Source organism: Myotis nattereri, assembly GCF_964212035.1.
Source record: "Myotis nattereri genome assembly, chromosome: 4".
Classification (NCBI taxonomy): Eukaryota; Metazoa; Chordata; class Mammalia; order Chiroptera; family Vespertilionidae; genus Myotis; species Myotis nattereri.
In genome coordinates this window covers 3,101,333-3,122,377 of record NC_138079.1, presented here as the reverse complement: position 1 = coordinate 3,122,377, position 21,045 = coordinate 3,101,333, and positions in this window count along the sequence as shown.

Below are 21,045 nucleotides of genomic sequence, written 5' to 3'. Positions count from 1 at the left end.
CTAGGCCTTCAATAAGCAGTGGTTTGATGCTCTTACTGTGGAGATGGAGAGAGTGTAGCTAGCTAAGTCCCAAAGTCTGTGGCCAATGGAGCTCCTAATACAATGCAGAGTCCTCGCTTCCCCACCCTGAATGAGTACCTTTCTCCCAAATTCAAGAAACAAATCTAGGGGAATTAACTAAAAACATATTCTTAAACTTAATGACATAGATCATCTGTGATTATTTTGCTTCTATAAAGTAGGAATTTTTAGACAAAAATAACATTTGTTACTATGTGTGCAGTACTCATGTTAGGCAGAAAAAAATCCACATTTCACCAGGTGCCTCACATGAGTCTGACAACTGTTTTTAAACCCTTGTAGTTTGTATCTCAACATAATTTGTGATTGTGTACCTCATCACCAAAGAAACTGGGATATTTGTTTAAATAATACGCTCAATGAGAATTTCCTTAGCGGCCTCCCAGCCTCCCGTGACCAGGACGGTTAATAAGAGGAGATACCAGTTCTTTTGAATTAGCAGTGTCATAGCTGAGACGCCCAAGGCTGTGTTCTTCGGGTCCCTTTGCCACCACCCAGAGGATCACTATCCTGACAGGGGCCGGGACCTGGGATGGGGATGCAGGAGCCAAAGACAACACAGCGCTCCAGGAAATTGTCAAGAATATTATGTGGGAACTAAACGCAATTACTCCCTAAAAAGCACCTGTGTTTGTGGGAGGTAGGGATTAGAGTTAATTACTAAGATCAACATACCCAGATCAATTAATACATTCAGCCTGGGCTCTTTGGGGATTAATATTCTGATAAAGGAAAAGAGGTTTTATTAGGTATTTCACACACAAAAAAAGTGCAGATGATCCATTAAAATAGGAGATTCCCTAATAATCAGATTTGCCAAATGGGTAAAATAATACTAATACCCAATGGGTTCAAAAGTGGGAACAGAGGCATCCATACATTGTTGGTAGAGGTGCAAATTGGCTCAATTTTCTGGAAGGCAATTGGCTTGTCTATTAACATTTTAAATGTGCATGCCCTTTGATCCACCACGTCCCATACTAGAATCTATCCCAAGGAACTAATTGAAAATTGCACTAAAAAAAAAAACAACGAAGTGGAAGGATGTTTATTGCATTGCTTATAACAACAAACAGCTGGATGATGTCCTAAATGTCTATCAATACAATATTGGTCATTTATTTAATGAATAGACAGCCACTAAAAAAAAATGAGATAGACCCATTTGCATTGACAGAGAAAGATGTTAATGATACATAATTAATTAAAAGGAAAGAAAAATAGGGAACAGGCTACAAAAATATGTTTGTGTGTATGTTTGTACAGCTGTATAGATATAGATTTGTAGCATATAGATACACATAGTTCGGCATGAAATATTTTTATGTACTGCTCAATACATTTTGTATTATTAAATTATTCTATGGTGAGCTTTTATTATATTCATAATCAGCAAATATATGAAGGCATTCTAATTTTTGAGGATAAAAGACTATGCATATCACTATCCGTTTTTTAAATTGGGTGTGGTGAGAGTCATAGAGTCAAGTGCCATAAAACATGTGTTTTCTCTCTCTCTCACTTTATACTAGAGGCCCGGTGCACAAATTCATGCATGGGTGGGGTCCCTCAGCCTGGCCAGCAATCGGGGCTGACCGGGCCAGGGGGAGGGATTGTGGGAGGTTGGCTGTGAGAGCATACTGACCACCAAGGGCAGCTCCTGCATTGAGCATCTGCCCCCTGGTGGTCAGTGCACAGCATAGTGACTGGTCAACCGGTTGTTCGGTCGACCGGTTGTAATGGTCGCTTAGGCTTTTATATATATAGATGATAATGTTAGTGTTACATTTCGCAAGCTGTTTTTGGCAGGATGTAGGCACAGGGGAGTGCCCTGCTGGTGTGATTTTGAGAAGTCTCCAGATCAAGGCCCATGTTTCTCCGTCACTGGATGGTCTGTAACACCTGCTACAAGGATGGGGGCGGGGTAATTTCCTTGTAATAACAGATGAAACTTGATGGCAACTTACCACTTGACAGGTACTGGTCTAAGTGCTTTCAGGGGGTCAACTCATTGAATCCTCATGATGACTGAGTACCTTTTCCTTACAGATGAAGAATCTGAGGTGTGAAAATTTAAGAAATCGGCCCAAGATTGCAGAGCTAGTTAGTAGCAGAATCCAGTAAGCAGTGGCCGATGGCTACCGGAGCCCCACACCAGCGCTTTTGTTTCTGTAAGAGCCGAGGCCCCTTGCTCAGTGTATGCTCTCACTAGGGGGGAATGTTACATTTGTAAATCTATTTTCTGGAAATCATATAAATCAAGAGGCTTCTGAGAATCTTCTCTCTTATTCACATGTATCTAACTAAAAACCAGCATGTAGCTAAGTGCTGCTCATTTAGCAAGCAAGCCCTGCGGCAGGAGAGAAGCGGGAAGCAGCTCACCTTCCAATATGGAGAAGGACTGTGAAATGCTGCCCGCCCCACCCAGGCCAGGAAGGAGAGAGCCTCATGGGCGGCTGGGGGTGGCGCCGGGGAGGGGCCGTGGCCAGAGAACATAATGGAGAGGATCTGCTTGAGAGGATGGATGAAGCCTTCAGGGAGGCAGCCACACAGCAGACAGCTCTTGAAAGCTGCTATTTCTCTTTTATTATTCTATTATATTTTTATGTTTTATTTATTTTAGAGACAAGGAGGAAGGGGGTGAGAGATAAAGATAGAAATAGAGGTAGAGATGGAGGGAGAGAGAAAGAGGAGAGAGAGAGAAAAAAACATTGACTTGTTGTTCCACTTATCTATGCATTCATTGGTTGCTTCTTTTGTGCGCCCTGACTGGGGATCAAACCTGCAATCTTGACTATGGGGAGGATGCTCCACTGAGCTCCTGGCCAGGGCCCATTATTCTATTCTGAATGTAAAAAACACACATTCGCCGAAACCGGTTTGGCTCAGTGGATAGAGCGTCGGCCTGCGGACTGAAGGGTCCCAGGTTCGATTCCGGTCAAGGGCATGTACCTGGGTTGCGGGCATATCCCCAGTGGGAGATGTGCAGGAGGCAGCTGATCGATGTTTCTCTCTCATCGATGTTTCTAACTCTCTATCCCTCTCCCTTCCTCTCTGTAAAAAATCAATAAAAAATATTTAAAAAAAAAACACACATTCATTGTAGACCTCTTACAAAATTCCAGAAATCATTCTTTTAAGTGACAATAAAAATCAGCATGTGCAGAACTCTCCCCATCTGGGCGTGTGACCGGCAGGGCCCCATCTCAGCAGGGGGTGGTCAGAGTGGAGACGGCGGGGGGGGGGGGGGGGGAGGCCCAGAGACCTGGGGGAACAGGACATAGTCACGCACCGTGTCAACAGCTGCACAAACGGAAGGGCAGGAGCAACTGAAAATGTAGATCAGAGGACACGTTCAAAGAAGGCCTTACCTGGGAGCGCGGGGGAGCAGTGGGGAGCTGTAGGGGTTTTTCCTGCAAAGAAAGGGTGTGCCTGAAGCCGTGCTTGGGAACAGTCCACCTGGTGCTCAATCAGGAAGAAGCTGGAGAAGGGCATGCTGGGAGTTGGGAGCACAAAGAGGTTATTACTGTGACCTAAGGGGGAATTCATGCAGGAATTCTGAAGTAAGGAGACAATGCTAAGCAGAAGAGGGGAAATTCAGGATGCGCAGTTCTAGCGAGAACAAAGTCCTTCACGTGGTGCCTAAAGTCCCAGTATCTCTGTGTGTGGTTTCTATGATCCTTCGTTCTATTGTCCTTGTTTTTGGGAGAGCTAGAATGTCGCAGCATTTAGAAACATCCATTTTGACAATTCTGTAATCTTAATTATTAAGTTCTACTTTTTGGAGCAAAACACAAGACAAAAAAGCATCAGCTATGTTCATAAACTAAGGGGCTACATTTCAAAAAGATCAAGTTTACCCTGGGTAAGTAAAGCCATCGCCACAGGCATCACTGAGTGTTTCTTCAAGATGCTCTACATAAGATCACAGATATCTATACAGTATACATAAAAGCCAAGTGACCGAGACTACCGGAACGACCAGAAGACCGGTCGCTATGACGTGCACTGTGGCTGGCCAACTGGCCCAATGGGGGCAGGGCCAGCCAGCCAACCTCCTATGGCCCCTCCCCCCGGCCCACCTGGCCTGATCGCCCCCCCCCCCCCCCGGATCTGGGGAGGGGTGGGCTGGCCAACCTCTCGTGTCCCCTTCCCCCAGCTGGCCATCCCCAGTTGGCCCCTATCTGGGTCATTTCAAAAAGAAAAAGGAAAAGAACAAGAGAAAGAACCATTCTTTTAAGGTTTTGTTTCTCCAATTGCTACCCATTCCCACTGAACCCTCTACCATCCATCTACCCTGTTGTTTGTCTTTGACCATCCGTGAGAGACTCCATGTAGAAGGAGTACCTTAGGGGAGGGGGCATTGCACTGTTTATTTCTATTAGTTACACTGTGCTTTGAACACATGACAGTCCCTGTAGAGTGGGTGCAGTCCATGGTGAAGTCCAGGGGCAGGGGAAACTTCAGAGAAAAGCACAGCAAACTACCAGTGTTCTGGAAGAACTGCAATAATAAACTAGAGATTAGGATGAGATAATAAGCAAGCAATATACCCATCTCTCTCCCAATATTCTCTCTTGATGTTCCCACCATCTTTTAATGTACATAAACATGTACACGTGGTTATGCTATGGTGAGGTGAGAGCAGGATACAGGTGTGACAACTCATCCGAGAGGTTTTTGAGCCCGAGTATGAGATACAACTATTCAATTGGCTTTGCAGAAAAGAAATCTAAGAGGATGAGGTCAGAGGAATGGGATGGAAAACAGACACACGGTGCAACTTCTTCACTAGGTTAGGCAACCTGCTCTCTGGAAAAGGACTGTTAAGCCAAGACTTTCTTCCAGACTGAGGCTGACCAGAGATGCCTTTTACTCCACAGGGAGTTATCCTGTTACTCTTTCAAAGTTTGAGAAGGCTTATCAGCAGCTAGGCACCCATAACCTTATTCCCTGTCTGTTCTCCCCAGTTTTCTCGGGGGAATATTTCTGAATATTAGAGACATGGAAAAAAACGACACAGTCTCCTTTCCCTCTCCTCATGTAGGGATTTCCCAATGTAACTCTAGGCGCCCTGTCGAATTCTTTCTCTCTCAGTGATCAATCAACAAGAGGCAAATGTGAGGGCTTGAAGCTCAACAAGTGGGCTTAGTTGAATCTACCAGGAAAAAGAAGTTGATTGAAACTCTCTACTTTAGGCCCTAAAGAAAAGAGAGAAGAGTGCAGATTGGTTTGGCTCAGTGGATACAGCATCGGCCTGGGAAGTGAAGGGCCTGAGGTTCGAATGCAGCTCAAGGACGAGAGAGAGAGAGAGAGAGAGAGAGAGAGCCGCTGAGGAGGAGGGAGGGAAGGAGGCGGATTTAAACAAAGGCCCTCATAAATTCAATTTTTTGCCAAAAATAAATGGGTCATAAGGATTTATTAAATGTAACATTTTTCTTGACTTTAATTGTTCCTTAAGTTTATGTTTCCTATAAATTATATGACTTAGAAATAATAGACAATTCCGCAAGTCATTTCTGTTTAAACTTCATTAAGGGGGAAATGACGTTATGATGACAGAAGTTCAGTGTTGTCCTTCCACGCTGTTAATAAATCGCCTTAGCTTGCTTTGCCGTTTTAGGCACTGTCTGTCACCTTATCCATGACTCTAGTGGTCGATGATATTATAGTTCCTGCTGAAGATAAAGGAGCCATTTAAGAGCAGTTAGGAGATTTGTTTGAGTAGGGCCACTGGCTTCTTTTTGCAGATCTGACACCAGGAAATATATGACCTCATGCTTCATTTTTCTACTTTGTGATGTTGGAATAAAAGTTGAAGAAATTGTAGATGTGGAAGAAGTCATAGGAATTGAAGAACTGGAGCCCCCGTCTGTGTGTGTATTTATACATGCACACTAGACATTCCTGCAATGCGTACGTCATATAAACATGCAGAAAGCATGTTCTGCTCAGTTCTGCAGGATGTGTTTGCACCCAATGCAGCAGGCACGCTTCCAGATCCCCGTGGATGCCTTAGTCCTCGGCTGATGGATGAGGATTCGAAGAGCCCAGTTTCCTGCCTTGGGGGGGACCAGCCAGAGGCCCAACTTACATTTCAGAGCCCCCTGTGCATCGGCCTGACATGACCCCTGCAGGATTTAACCTCCCATGGCACCCCTCTTAGCCTCCCGCTCCTTCCGTGTCCTGCCTCCCACGGCTCCTTACCCGTGTTTTCTGGGAGCACTGGAAATTCTCTCGTACATGACTCCTCTTCCTAGCGTGTGATTCTGGGGAACCCGACCCAAGACACTACAAGCTAAAGAACAAGAGTGAACTAGGATTTACTGAAAACACTGTCATTTCTTTTCAAGACACCAAGCCAGGGCTATGACAAGAGCAACCAGACCAGGACAGAAACTCCTGAAAAACCACAGATTCAAGAAAAACTTTCTAATGTGCTTTTCCAAAAATATCGTCATGTCGAACTTAAAAGGAGAAAAATGAATATGTGATTCATCCTTTTCCTAACAGCACTGGCTGCTGTTTACTGACGTTTTACCTCGGCTTGTCGTCGTCCTGGCACCTTTGCATCTCTGTGTCCCTGAGTCCCCTCCCAATATGATGATGAAGGCGTTGCCTTTACTTTTCAGTGAGACTGTGGCTCTGAGGTCACACCGTTTAGCAAATAGCAGAACCAGGATTCAAACCCAGGTCTAACCTGGCACTACGTTTGTCAACTTTCCTACTTCACCTCATGGTACTGTTCTGTAAGAGCACCTCATAATACAGTGTGTGTGTGGCGGGGTATCCTTGTTGACTTTCTATTGCATTTCCTCTGACATTGACAGGAAACGATGAAGACGTATTTATCGAATAACTTTCCCCCAAGAAGCTACCGTTGGCAAATATAAATCAAACTATTCCAATTACTTCCAAGGGTTAAAAAGTAAGATTTCTCAAATCGCATAGTTTAAGAACACCCAGATCTGTCTGGTTCTGGTGATGTCATGGGGGTGCCCGTTAAGGAGATCATGAACAACGCGCTTGACCGGCGAGTACAGAAAAGGCAGCAATAAAGCACTGGGAAAGGGCTGAGTCTAGACGGGGCCATTACGTTCGATACCCGCGCTCACACTAACTCCCGGGATTGTTTAGATAATGACGCTGGCCGGCCGCGTTTCTGCGGTGGTCACTTCTGGCTCCTGCAGGCTGCCCGACGCCTCAGAGTCCTATTCCAGCATCCATCCTCTCACGAGGCGCATTCAGCTGTAACATTGTATTTTTATTTTTTTTTTCTCATCTGTGAGGAAAACCAAGGATGTCTATGTCCACGCAGCGTGGCCCGGAACGCCGGAGCCAGTTTGCTCTTTGTGGTCAGACACAACAGCATATAATTCATATCAGTCTTTGACACTGAAAGCCGCATAACTCAAGCGGTTGGCAAGGACGCGGCCGGCCTCACAAAATAAAGCCCCGTCCTCCCTCCCGTGAGCAGGGACGCGCTCAGGCCTGGGCCTGCTCCCCGGGGGCCGTCTGAGGGTCCCGGGGGCTCGGGTGAAGGCACGGGTTTAAGAATGGATGGGAACGAAGCTGGTGGGAAGAATGAGTTCTTGAAGACGGGAGAGCTGACCTGTGCTTCTATTCCTGCAGGTCACTCTGGAATCAGAAGTGATTTCTTTCCAACTACCTCTGTAAACAAAGAAAACAAAAGATTTGGGCCCTTCTCAGGCCAGGACTCAGAGAGACCTACATGGTATACTAGGGTACATGTCATTTGACCCACGGTTTGAGACGGATATGGGTAATGAAAATGTAATTTGATGAATTAAATGTTTAAAAAGCTTTAAGTTAAAATTTTCTAGTGTTTACACTGGTCTCTAATAAGAAAGAGAGAGGAGAGAGGAGAGAGAGAGAGAGAGAGAGAGAGAGAGAGAGAGAGAGCCTTGTACCCCTAGCCAAGATTTGCCGTCCTTGCAGGGATTCAGGTGTCGCCTGCCTGCCGCTCTGGAAGAGCCATCGCGTCCTGCAGATGTGTGCAGGGAGGAGTGTAGCAGGTGCCATATTTCCCTACCCGCCTGCTGGGCTCCCGGAGAGACACCAGAAGAGAAAGAACCCGGCAGTTTGCAAAGCGCTTCACGTGACCAGGCCAGTTCTCATCTTCATCCTTAGAGCACCTCCCAGGCCGGGGGGTGGGGGGGGGGGGCGAGCAGACCTGGTCCTCAGGCGCTGGAAGCACCAGAAGCCGCGTCCAGATGCAGCTCGGACCCTCAGCCTCGCTGTGGTGACAGCACCAGCGTGTCCCCTGAGCTGTGCTCATTCTCCGCCAGGGAGCTGAGGCGTACATGAGCCTTTTTAAAAACCACACATTCACAGATCGTGGGGGGACTATCGTACCCTCTGCACAGGCCATGCCTCCCCGAGTGGAAATCCGACGGCGCGGGCAGGCAGGGTGTGTGGCCAGGGTTGCCAAGCTGCCCGCGAGCTGAGGCGGTCCCAGCCATGGGGAATGAGATGTTCGCTAATCACGTCTCTTCCTGCCCTCCTCCTCCTTGTTTCCACCCCCATCGCTATGCTTTTGACCTGAGCACCGAAGTCTCGCCAAAGCCACTGAACTCGCCTTAGGACTTTTTCTGGCTTTGTCCACTCCACACTTGGGACAAAATCTAGCAAAGCATTTTAATGTGATAATATAATTTATATGGTTTTGTTTGGGTGTGTGATGATCAAGATGCTGCTGGTGTGTGTGTGTCTGTGTGAGTGTGTGTGAGTGTGTGTGTGTGAGTGTGTGTGTGTGAGTGTGTGTCTGTGTGAGTGAGTGTGTGTGTGTGTGTCTGTATGTGTGTGTGTCTGTGTGAGTGTGTGTGAGTGTGTGTGTGTGAGTGAGTGTGTGTGTCAGTGTGTGTGTGTGTGAGTGTGTGTGTGAGTGTGTGTCTGTGTGTGAGTGTGTGTGAGAGTGTGTGTGTGTGTGAGTATGTGTGTATATGTGTGTGTGAGTGTGTGAGTGTGTCAGTGTGTGTGTGTATGTGTGTGTCAGTGTGTGTGTGTGTGTGTGTGTGTGTGTGAAGACATTTGGGCTCTGTCTTTACTTTAAACTGTCTTCTCTCTGTCATCTTTTTGACTCGCCCTATTTCAACATTAATTTTTAAATATATATTTTTTATTTTACACTTGTATCGTGCACTTTTCACTAGTCCTACGGGGACAGGGATTAAGAAGAAAGCGGCCAGCCGCCCGGAAAGCACAGACTGAGGAAGCCAGAGCCTCAGGTGGATGACGGTGCTGCCACAGAAATGTCCCCGGAACGAACGTTCCCGTCCTTCCCGTGGACAGGAAGCCTCGGGACCACCGCGTCTCCACCCAAGTCCGCGTCGCACCCCGCAGGCTCAGGAGGCCCGAGGCGCTCCTGTCTGGGGGGCCGTGTTTCTCCTGCGGGGAGGGGGAGCAGGACCTGCCTCCTGCGCTTCTTGGAGAGAAGCCAGCACCCAGTCCGCAGGCTTCGGGAGCCTTCCTGGCCGGCCGTGTTGCTGGTGGGCCCCGGCCAGGACTGCGAGGGGCGGGAGCGCTCATTAGGGTCCCGTCTGCCCGCCCTGGTGCTGGCTGCCTCGGCCGCTTGCTTCCCGGCCTCTGTCTCCGCTGCCAGGGCAGGGGCTGCCGCCAGCCTGTGGGCACGACCACCCCAGAGGCTTTCCGGGCTTTGCTCCCCACCTGGCCCACCCCCCGCCACGCTGTCCTGAGCCTGCAGCCTGCAGCACCCCCAGTCCACCGTCCCCCACACCGAGGCGTGCGCGGCTTCCGGTGCAGGCTGCGGCGCGGCTTCCGGTGCAGGCTGCGGTGCGGCTTCCGGTCCAGGCTGCGGCGCGGCTTCCGGTCCAGGCTGCGGCGCGGCTTCCGGTCCAGGCTGCGGTGCGGCTTCCGGTGCAGGTTGCAGTGCGGCTTCCGGTGCAGGCTGCGGTGCGGCCTGTGCCCGGTCTGCCAGCCGCTGCCGAGCCCACACCCGCAGGTGCCCTTCCCCTGCGCTGCGGCCCGGGAAGGCACTGTGCCCCGCCAGCACATTTCCCTGTCTCCGCGGCACATCCCGTTTCTAGGGAAGAGTCTGTCCAATCCGGAAAGTGTGAGCGATCAGAGCTTTCGGTGCGCGGCCACACTCCACAAGTGCATTCCCTTCTTCCTTTCCCTTCTTTTTTCCAAAAATCACACCATACCTTTTTCCTTCTCTGTCTGCCTCTCTGCCTCTCTTTTCCTGCCTCTGTCTTTCACACACACACACACACACACACACACACTCTGATACAAGCTTCACAGTTTCATCTTTCAACAGGATCCTAAGAACAGAGGGTTAAAAGCATAGACGCTGAAGCTAACTGCCTCGGTTCCTCTGCCAGCTCCCAGAATGAAGAGCTAAGTGACGTGTGCGATTGTGTGTTAGCACCTGTGTCTCAGAATCCTCCTCTAGAAAGTGGGGGTAAGAATACCAGCAGGACCTAGCCCTGTAGTTTGTGACGTTAACCCTGGAAACCACTTACAAGAATTTCCGGCTCATAGTAAGTGTATTAATATTTCCCACTATTCTTATTTTGAAGAGCTTTAGCTAAGAGGTTGCTTCTCCCTGTCTGGATCACCCAATCAGATCGCTTTCCCAAGTGTCCAGTCTCAACTGGAAAAAGTAAAAGGCAGCGATGGTCCGACAAGAACCAGCTACAAAAGCCAGATCCTCTTCTTGATCGAAGGGGGCGGAATCCGCAGCCTTCCCTTCCTTCATGGAAAAGTTGCTCCTCGCGACAGGACAACCGATGTCATGAAGTAAATGCATTCGGGCTGCGGAGTTTTACAATTTAATTTATGTCGCTTTGCACAATCCCTTCTCTTGAAAGTCTGTGTTTGGAACGGCGAGTCTGAAGAGCTGATGCTAAATACATGAGGATAGTAGTGAGCCACAGTCGGGTAACGTCCAAGGAGAAAGACAGTTATTAAGTGAGATAGTTTGGTGCTAAAACGATGCTTTCTGTTGCTTCATCTTTGTGCTGTTTCTCATTTTCCCCATGAAGGGCTTGCTAGTGACTAAAACAGCAGAACGTCAAATGCTCAGTATTTAGAATGGTTTGAGCCCAGCTGGCGTGGCTCAGAGGACCAGGAGGTCATGGTTTGATTTCTGCTCAGGGCATATGCCTGGGTTGCAGTCTGGGCTCAGTCCCCAGTATGGGGTGTGCAGGAGGCAGCTGATCAATGATTCTCTCTCATCATTGATGTTTCTAGCTCTCTCTCCCTCTCCCTCCCTCTCTGAAATCAATAAAAATATAAATATAAATAAATAAAACGGTAGAACCGAGCTGGCGTGGCTCAGTGATTGAGCATCCACCTATGAACCAGGAGGTCACAGTTCAATTCTCGGACAGGGCACATGCCCAGACTGCAGGTTCAATGCCAATGTGGGGCATTCAGGAGGCAGCCAATGATCTCTGTCATCATTGATCTTTCTATCTCTCTCTCTCTCTCTATCCCTTCTTCTCTGAAATCAATAAAAAAATATTTTTAAAATGGTTTGAAAGGACCTAAAGTGGTGGCTGAAAGCAAGGTGCCAGGCTTGATGATCAGAGTGAAGGCTGTAGGGCTTAGCCGCATGAAGGCAAATCTGGCAGCAACGACCTACTTAGGGAAGCCTCCCCAGATGACCCCATCCTGGGGGCTGTGTCAGGTGCTGTAGAGTGAGCCTCGGGGCACGACCCCAGGATTACCCAATCACTGACATCAGTTCTGGCTCTGCAGCAGGGGTCGCACTGTACTTGGATGACTGTGAGGTTGACCAGGTGGCCCGGTGAGAGTGCCTGCAGCCTGTGTCCTGGCAAGGATGTGCCGGCGTTACTCCCGCTTCATGGACGGGAGGGTCAGTCTGGGAGAAGGGTCTGCTAATAGGAAGCCTCACTTAGACATCATTTCAGTTATTTGCGGCCAAATAACAACCCATTCCAAAACCTCATGGCTCAGCAACAACAAGCCTTTCCTTTGCTCATGACTCTGCAATCAGGGCAGGACTTGGCAGGTGGCTCCTCTCCTCCCGGGAGCATCAGCTGAAAGGCTTGAGTGGACCGGGAGGAGCCATTTCTGAAACAGCTCACGTGCACACCCTGGGCAAGTTGCACTTGGCCATCAGCTGGGGACTCAGCCAGGGAGGAAGGCTGGGGTTTTCCCTCACATCCGTGGGAGCCGAGCTCTAAGAATGAGCGTCCAAAAGGCTTGGCCAGATGTGCAAGCCTTCGTGTGACCTTGCCTTAGGCGTCCCTGTCACATCGCACTGGTAACTATGAGCGTCTGTAAGGCCAGTCCACGTTCCAGGGGGAGGAATTATTCTCCATCTTTAATTACCACGGAAGCTATCATCCCCAAGTTCCTACCTGTCAGTGAGGCTATAGATGAGTGCTCTGATGGATATACTAACTGTGCTGGTTTCTTTGTTTCTTTTAGAAAGGTAAATCTGGTTTGATATGTCCACGAGGTGTCTGTTTCTGGTCTTTCTGTTGATCTCTTCCGCCCATTGATATTTGGCAATTACATCAGCTGCATTTTCCCACACGCATCTCTGTCTTTCTAGCCTTTTTTTTTTTCTTTGATTTTAAGTTTAGGAAGTTCCTGTTGTCATATCCTCCAGCTCAGGGATTCTTCCTCAGCCGTGTCCAGTCTACTGATGACTTCACCCAAGGTTTTCTTTATTTCTGATTTGATTAGCATTTTGATTTGATTCTTTCTTAGAATTTCCATGTTTTTTGTTTCCATCTTTTCTTGCATGTTGTCTACTTTCCCACAAACCATAGTTTTGGGGTTTTTTTATTCTTGGTCTGATCGTTCCAATATCCCTGCCATATCCGACTCTGCTCAGATTCTTGCTGAGTCCAGTTTGGGGGGCAGTGGTTTGCGTGCGACCTCCTTCTCTGATAAGTCTGAAAAGAATTGTTGATTTTTCAGTTTGTTCAGCTTTTTTCTCATTGTGAGGGTGGAGTGGCCTTTTCTAAGTCCCTTTCACACTGACAGGAAACCAGGAGACCCATTCACTACGTCTTCACTGGTTAATGTCTGGATTCCAACCAAGAATTAAATACTGAGAGACTTCGTTGGCAACAGCAATTCAAACGGGAATTTTAGGAAACGTCTGGCCTTTGAGTGGCATCAGTTTAATGAGTGTCTGAAGAACTAGTGAGTATTTCCCCTCGTGAGAATATTACGGATAGATCATAAAGGTAGACACCCAATTAGAAGAGAAAAGAAAGCCAGCGGTGACGTCTGTCCTGCCTGATGCTGGCTCACTCATTTCCGTTACTTCATAAGGCTAATGTTCGAGTCCTTATGATGTTCATGTAGATGGAAAATGTACTAGTGATGCCTTAAGTGTAACATGGAGAGTATCACGTGGGTGCTCATCTTCCTAGCCACGGGGAGGGGAACATGCTATCTTCCGGGCAAACCTGTCTTTTTGCTGCAGTCCCTGCGGCCGGGTGGAGGCACAGCCTGGCCTTTCGGATCAGGCAGATTAAGAACATGGTGTTTTCTCCCCGTCAGTGCCGGCCACGCTAATGATTACTTGGAGCATAAATCCGCCGCTGATTTGCTGTCATTTGGAAATGATCAGAGACCCAGGGCAGCAAAATCTGGCAGTGACATTGTTGGCAAGCACTTTCAACAACAGATGCTTCCAGAAAAGAGAGAGCAAGCCAGGAGTGGGGGTGGACGCCTCCTATATTTCAGGTGAAAGTCATTTTGCTTACACTTCAACCTTGCGCGCGCATTCCTTCCAAACGATGGGCTGATACTGGAGCCTCCACTGTATATGGAATACATGACACGTCACTGGGAGGGGGGGCGGGGGTGCAATAGTGTTGTCCGCCTTCTTCCCCCGGGTGTACAGCTGTGAGTTCTGTCACCGTGACATTGTCAGAAGTGCACAGACAGAATTTCAGCCACAGGCAGTACATTTCCCCTCGAATTCATCAGGAAAAGCTCCTTAGGTCACTAAAAAAGAACACTCGAAAGCCCAGCTTTATTAGAGAAGAGGATAGAGAGGAGTAAAAGCCGTGGGAAGAGGCATCTAAGTCAGGGGCCATGAACTTCCCTGTAGTAGCCGGTGTCTGGTGGAAGCACCCTACATTTCAGGTGACAGTCACACTGCCACTTAAATTTGTATAATTTATTTTTAATTTAGGGAAACGGAGAAATGAATGACTCGGGCCATCTGAAAATAATCAGCCCACTTGAAAGCTGTTATTGTCACCCTTAGCCATGTCTTTTTCTAATGAAATTATTTAAAGACTCTTTCATATACAGGTGTCCCCCAAAATGTGTGCACACTTTGAATAATCACCAGTTCCAATGGGTTAAATCTGAAAAGAAAGAAACATCAATTGAGCTATCAGAAAAAAAGTGTGTACACCTTTTCTGGGACACCCTACACATCTGCTCACTAGTTCTCCATTCCTCTTTGTTACCACCTTCCTATCCTAACATTGAACTTGCCATTGATCTTTCAGAAACATATTTTGGGCTACTTCAGACCATTTTCCCTAAACTCCAGTTCTCTTTCCTTTGCAACATATCCTTCCCACGTAGTTCTCATGGAGACATTGAATGCTTTATAATAACGTTGGGGTTTTCATTTAATTTTTTTCATGAGGAATTATCAAAAATAGGGCCCAAAAGTTCTCCTGTGAACTTAATGACTTCTTTGTGTTTTTACTTTAAAATGAGAAAAAGTCACATCGAAAACCGTTGAAGCTGAAGTGGCGTGTTTCACCTGATCCCCCAAGTCCCGTCCAGTGTGTGCATGAAAGTCCGCGAGCCAGTGTTCTCTCTGGGTCAGGGCTCTGCGCTACCCACGGGTTTATTTTACATCAGAGGCAGCTGGGTTTCACACCTAGCTTTGCCACCTTCCCAGGTCCTCCCTCCGGAGCTTATTAACACCATCAGGCAGCTACCTTGAAGATATGCCGGCAGGAGAAAGAAACATTTCCTGCGAGAAGCAAAAAGGTTTTCTATTCCCACGTGTCAGCGCTTCAGTTCAGGCTGATTGCCAAAAACTAACGGCCTTTAAACAATAGCGCATTCAGGGGAGAGTCACGCAAATGCTCCTCTTCTAAGATGATTCACCAGACATTAGTATTCAGACGTGAGAAGAAAATTGGTTGATTTTGCATCTAAAAACTCCCGGAGCACACGGAAAAGGAAGCTATAGACCTGACTTCTAGTGTAAGTTTCACACGGAACTTGCTACCGGACAATACATTTCCCCATGCCCTTCCAACATCTCCATTTTCTAATATGTAAAACCAAGAGAATTTTTACCATTGTTTAGTCTACTCATTATGAGGCTAATGAGATGCTGCCTGCGGAATCTCTCTAAAATGTAAAGGCACTGAGCATATTTCAAATACTATTATTTCAATTTAGACATTTAAAAAAATTAAAATCTATAAATTGAGAAAGGTGACAAAAGAGAGTCATTACTGATGAATCATCACTCGTCTGTCTTCTCATTCTGCGTTTGCATTTTAGACAATTAGCTATTAGTGTTCTTTTTGTGTGTGGCCCATCAACCCAGAATACAATATGACAATTTCCTATTATTACTGCCTCATGGTTTTTCCTGAGAAATCTACAGTACTTTGTGCAGAGACAACGGCTTGCCCATGCGTTGAGTTCAGGATCATAGACAGTCACACACTTGAGCTCCTTGGCCGAGGGGTTGATAAACTCAGGGTAGCACACACTCTGGCTTGAGACTTAAGTCTAGAAATGAAAATAGCACCTTGTGTATAGAATCCAAACATATGAGGGACCAGCGCTGACCACAATAAGAAATAATAAAACGCTGTATCGCGGAGTCCTGGTTTAGTACCCAATCATCAACAAGGCTGGTGAGGGTCACCTGATGGGATAAGCGTTTTGACATCATTTTGACAGACAGGCATAGTATCAAGTAAAAGATTCAACAAAACGTGAATACTGAGATTGCCCATGCTTTTTACTTATTATTCTAGCTTTGCTGTATTTTCTAATTTTGTTATAATGAACATTATTTACCTGCAAACATGAAATGAACAAATAAATAAATCGTCAACCAATCTTTAAGGCCCAACATTGACACTATCTCCTCCATGAAGCCGTTACTAGCCCCTCAGTCAACAGTGATAGCTGTGAGATATAATTCTCAATGGAATTATTGCTGTTTGATACATACATACCTTACTTCTCTTAGAAACTCAGAAATTGCTTTCACAAACTCAATTCAATAAATACCCAGGGCCTGTATGATGCTTGCATTTGCATACCCTACGTGCCTAGCACAGGGCCGTGTAATAAATAAATGTGTATTAAATTTGCTGAGTTGAGGTCATGATGATAAATCAAGTGCACCAATTCCAACCACGTGGTAGTGTTTAATTACAGACGAGAAGCATAATACCTGAGGTTTGAGGGGGGTTTTGTTTTTAAATATACTTTTATTCATTTCAGAGAGGAAGGGAGAGAGAGAAACATTAATGATGAGAAAGAATCATTGATTGGCTGCCTCCATACACCCCGAACCCCCAACCCAGGCAGGTGCCCTGACCTGGAATTGAACCCTGACCTCCTGGTTCATAGGTCAACACTCAATCACTGAGCCATGCCGGCTGGGTGGAGGGTTTTTTTTTTAAGTATTTGAAAATACACTCTGAAAAAGATACTAAGATGAGTGAACAGCCAGTGGAATTTTTGAGTGGAAGGCTGATGTGCTGTATGCATGATTTCAGCTCCAGATAAATACCCTTAATTGTCTGACAGAAAGTGTCACTGTAACATATTGGAACTCCGAGAGAATACAGAGATTCCGACTATTGAGGAATCAGTGTGATGTGTATCCTTGGAAAGGTTAAGGCTCTCAGAGAGCTGTTTAAAATTGTTATTAGCAGTCGTATTCTGGAGGGAGCAATGTGACTGTGTGATGTCTTGAGATGATGAGTTGTCTTCCCCGGGGTCTCTTAGGGCAAATGCAAAGTTCATAAGAGAAACACATGTCTGATTTATGTCCCTAAACGGTGCGGAGTTGGTTTTGGCCTTCGAATAAGCACTAAAATGCGTGGCTAGGAACAGAGGTCTTTGTTGTTCCCTGATAACCTTGCTGCCTCCTCGACCAGTCCCCGAGATAGAAAGCGGGTCATTTTCCAGAATAAAACTCTCTGTTCATGCTTCATCACACAGAGTGCTCCCAATTGGGGCTCTCTGTTCTCCAGCACGGAGCGCAGGCCCCTGTCCTTGACATCATAAAGTGCTTCTGGTCAGTAGAAGACAGCAAATCACGAAGGGATGTTGTTTAGCTCAATCAGCTAGCTTGGTTTATTGGGTTTGTGACATACAAGGGGGCACACTGCCCAGATCCCCCTTTGTTGTCCCAGCTACTGAGAGTGCTGTCAGCCTTCACCTGCCTGCTCTTCCAGGCATTGCCTCGCTGCAGAAAGCCACGTGGGCCCAACACACACCTTGCAGAGAGAAGACTATGTTAACTGATAGATCAAAGCAAAGGGACAAAGGCCAGACCTTTGCAGCCTCACTCGGGCCACTGTGATGGGTCATTGCAGCTCGGGGCTCCCAGTGAGCCCCGCTGGAGCTGTTGTTGGCCTGCTTGGCACCTCAATTCTTCCCAATCCTGCTTCTTTGCCTCCGTTTGGCAGGTTTTGATTCCAGGGGCACTTCTTGCTGTATGTTCTGCATATTTAATCTCAAGTCAAAGTTGGCTTTGGGGAACTCCAGCTGTATTAGCAACAGGCAAACTTGGATGTTAATCTTTCCTAATTAATTAGTAACAGCAAGAATTCAGAGGAGATAATAATTATACGATGCGAGAGAGCATTTATACAAGGGTCCTGCACAAGACAGAGCATGGCCTAGTGAGGGTAAGAAATGAAAGCTTTGTGAGAGAACGTGTCAGCAAATGGGTACAGGAACCCAAGAGGAATACGTGACCTAATAGTAAACCTGCCAGGCAAACACACGTTGCCTCTCTGCTGGCACCATCTGCTAACGCACAGGGGAGCATTCGTTCTGCACCTCCTCATGTCACCCTCTACTTCCACAGTTCGATTCTTCCGAGACCCGTTGCTCTCCCCACGTGCCAGTCCTGGTCCCACTAAGAAAGCACAGCCTGTCACCAGAATGCTTTGGGTTCTTTTCTCTGGTGCTAAACCCCCAGAGGAAAAGCAGCTCTACAGCAGGTAAGTCCTAAAAATTGACAAAACATATGCATCCTGGAAACTGGGATTGATGCTGGGCCAGCCGCAGGGCAGCACTGGGACTGAAATAAAGATTTCCCAAAAGAGCATATGGAACAGGATAGTCACATTACATTCTTCCTTGCGCTACATGTCCTTAGTCATGAAGGAGGTAATGCACATAGCACGAAATAGTCCCCGATTCAGAAAAACGGTGCAATGTAGAGAACGGAGTAATTTATTCAGTGACGATAATCCTACTCAAACGTGTTGATCAGTTACTGCCACAAATCCCACTCAGGACAAGCTTTGCTATCTGTATTTTCCTTACAATCTGACCATTTAGTTAAGGTCATAGAGGGACCTCTTCAGAAATTTCTTAAACTCAACTGATTGTGTTGATTATTAATTTAAGTGTTCTGTAGATTTCATTATTGCAAAAGAGGTTAGTAGGAAACTCTTTAACAAATTCATACAAAGGTACTATCCAAACCTGGGAGGGTCCTATCGGGTCAACATGGATTAATAATGAGGTTCTTGATCACTGCCATGGATATGCAGCTGCCTCATCAGATGTGTATCTTAACACATCTACCTTCTTCTCATTCTCTTAACCTCCCCTCCAAGTCAGTTCAAGGCCACAGACAGAACTGCTACTTCCAGGCAACACCTCATACAAACAACTTATGGAAGTTCTGCAGGAAAACACAAATGCTGGAGGAATGACACCACAGAGAGCTATGGGACCATGCTCACCCCTGCATGCTGGCCAGGACACCGTCAGACAAAGTGCAACCAATTGTTGAGAATAAAAATGTCATGTTAGTCAACAGAGCTTAACACTCTACAACGTGCCGTCATGGTGACAGGTCAATTGCATGGAATAATCATTTCAGTAGAAAACCAAGCAGGTTTAGCAATAATTGCATTTTGTGAAACACACACCCAGTATGTCCTCACACACACAAGGAAAAGTCACATTCCCCAAGGAATTATTAGGTTTTTGGGTTTTTTTGAGATCATGGGATGCGTATATATTTTGGGAAAGTCAACATCAGTGATCTCGAAGTAGCATTTGGATAATTAATGTATGCTCATTAGGAACTCTTAAAATGTATCATTTGATTATTGCATTAGAGGAACGTAGCTGGTTCCCTCTTATTATTTAACTTTCAAGAGTTGAATATAAAAGCCTATTAATGTTATTTATTTTATCAATCAAAAGAAAAAATATGAGTTATTTGGGAGATGCTCCTTGATCACCCGATTTAAGTAACTCCTTTTCTCTAACACATTACTTATCTTTTTAATCGCCCATTAGCCTGTCGTTGGTGTTTTCTTGCATGTTTATGTAATTAGTTCTTTCTTCCCCAATTAGATATAAGCTCTGGCAAAGTGGAACCCACTTTGGTTCTATTCACCAATGTATCCTCAATACCTGGTACGTGATAGGACCTACGTGTAAATGAATGGAAAAATATTTTTAAATTACTCCAAGCCCAGGTGGGTATTGTGTGTAACACGTATAAAGGACATATAGGCACGTGGGCTGGGGCACCGCGGGGCCCCGGGAGCCCCTCGCTTATCAGGGCCGACAGACACTCCCAGTCAAACTGGCGGGGAAGCTGTGGAGCAGCTCCTTAGGAGTGTGTGACTCAAGGGGCGGATGGCTGGAGGTGGGAGCCCAGGTCGGAGGAAAAGGATGGAGAACCAAGATGGCGGCATAGGTTAACGCTGGAGTTTGCTGCCTTGAACAACTACTTCAAAAGTGAAACTAAAAAACGGAACGGACATCACCCAGAACCACAGGAACGCTGGCTGAGTGGAAGTCCTACAACTAGGAGGAAAGAGAAACGCATACGGACACTCAGAGGAGGCGCAGTGCTGAAGTCAAATTCTGAGGTGCGGAGTGCGTGGAGTGGGCTGGCGGCGGAGGGCGCGGTTGGCGTTTTCAATCGGGAGGGAGTCGCAGACTCTGAGCTCCAGATCAGGGCGAGTCTTTAGGGACCCAGACTCAAACGGGAGAAGCAGGACTGTCTGGCTTCGGTCAGAGCGAGTGCAGCTTTCTCTCCGAGCTTTGCAGCGGGTGCTGGGACTCAGAGAGGCAGAGCCCCTGGGGACAGGACTGAGAGCCGCCATAACTGCTCTCTCCGGCCCACCCTGTTGATCCTGTGCGACCCGCCCCGCCCAAGCCCTGCACACAGGCATTTGCCGGATAGCCTCAGGCAAAGGCTAGATTAGCACCTCCCTAGAGGACAGAAGTTCTCTCACTGCAGACACAGCTGATTCTCATAGCCACTTAGCCTGGAGGTCAAACCCTCCCTGGTATTAGCTACAACAATCAAGATTTAACTATAAGACTGTGAACAAAGACCACTAGGGGGTGCACCAAGGAAGCATAACAAAATGCGGAGACAAAGAAACAGGACAAAATTGTCAATGGAAGATATAGAGTTCAGAACCACACTTTTAAGGTCTCTTAAGAACTCTCTAGAAGCCGCCGATAAATGTAGTGAGATCCTCAAGAAAACTAATGAGACCCTCGATGTTATGATAAAGAGCCAACTAGAAATTAAGCATACACGGACTGAAATAACGAATATTATACAGACTCCCGACAGCAGACCAGAGGAGCGCAAGAATCAAGTCAATGATTTGAAATGCGAGGAAGCAAAAAACACCCAACCGGAAAAGCAAAATGAAAAAAGAATCCAAAAATGCGAGGATAGTGTAAGGAGCCTCTGGGACAGCTTCA